Below are 1,268 nucleotides of genomic sequence, written 5' to 3'. Positions count from 1 at the left end.
TGCACTTGCATAGGCGTCAGCTCCTTGGTGGTCTTTGGGGACCCCGAATTCTGGCATAACAGCTGGGCTCCGACCTGCTGGCCAGAGACCCTGTGGGCTCAAGGAAGTAACCTCCGGACGTCCCAGGTTCATTGGCTGTTACAAACTCACTGTGGGGCTAGCTCTGTATAATTCTCTTTAGTCCTATTAATTCCTGCTATGCTTTGAACTCCTGTAACTGTAGCCTCTGAGAAAATGGTTTCCTAATGTGCCTCTCTCAATGTCTCCACTGTGTTAGCAGTGTGTAAGGTTCTGAGAACAAATCTCTCTGAGGAACAAACTCTGGCCTCTGAGCTAGTATGTCCAAACTGTTCTTTATCAAATTATTCAGTTATGTTTGATATTAACTTAATACATGAACCCTTGATAGCCATGGACAAATATTAAAACAAAAAAACTGCTCCTAAAGCCGAGGCTGTAGAAAGTTCCAAAAACAAGTTTGCTAGAGCCAGGCTGCCCAAGGAATTAACTCGAAGTAGATTGGTGACTTCCAGGTTTTTGTTTAAAGAACAAAAGGACTGCCATCTTAAATTGCTTCCAGGTGCAGCCCATTCACCTAGGCACCTCGATTCCTCCTGCAGACCTGGCCCTGGCAGCCGACACAGTGGGATTCCTTTCAATCCTTTTCACCTTCCCCCATTCGAGATTAGGTGCTATAGGCATGTTAATTAGCCTGGAGAAACTGAGTTGCTGCCCTGGGATTCGAACATGAAAAGTACCATATAATAATTTGCTTGAATTTCTGGAAAATTACGGACATTATGTTATCAAGACAATTTGTGATGTATGTCTTAGAATTCGTACCTGTAAATCCTTGTGTCCTGTGTTGAATGGTTAATCACATTTCACTTCTGTACCCCGTCTTAATAAACCCCGCCTTCCTTTGTGTAAGGCTCCTCCCCGAAATAAAAACTGGGGCGCAGACCGAAGCCCGCATGCGTTACGGCTTGCAGCTTGGGAAGGCATTGCAGTTGGCAAGGTGTGCAAATGGCATGCATAGCACCAATGTTTACAATGCAGGATCTGTCTGATGCCAGTTACGCATCCACTCTGCTGAAAAGCGACTGGATAAAAGAAGGAATGAAACGTGAATTCACAAAGTTTCTGGAAATAAACAAGAATGAAAACACAGCATATCAAAATCTTTGGGACACGGCGAAAGCAGTTCTGAGAGGACAATTTATTGCGATAAATGCACACATCCAAAAAGAGGAAAGAGCCAAAATCAA

The sequence above is a fragment of the Chrysochloris asiatica genome, unplaced genomic scaffold (genome assembly GCF_000296735.1).
Source record: "Chrysochloris asiatica unplaced genomic scaffold, ChrAsi1.0 scaffold00206, whole genome shotgun sequence".
Classification (NCBI taxonomy): Eukaryota; Metazoa; Chordata; class Mammalia; order Afrosoricida; family Chrysochloridae; genus Chrysochloris; species Chrysochloris asiatica.
This window is presented reverse-complemented; position numbering follows the sequence as displayed.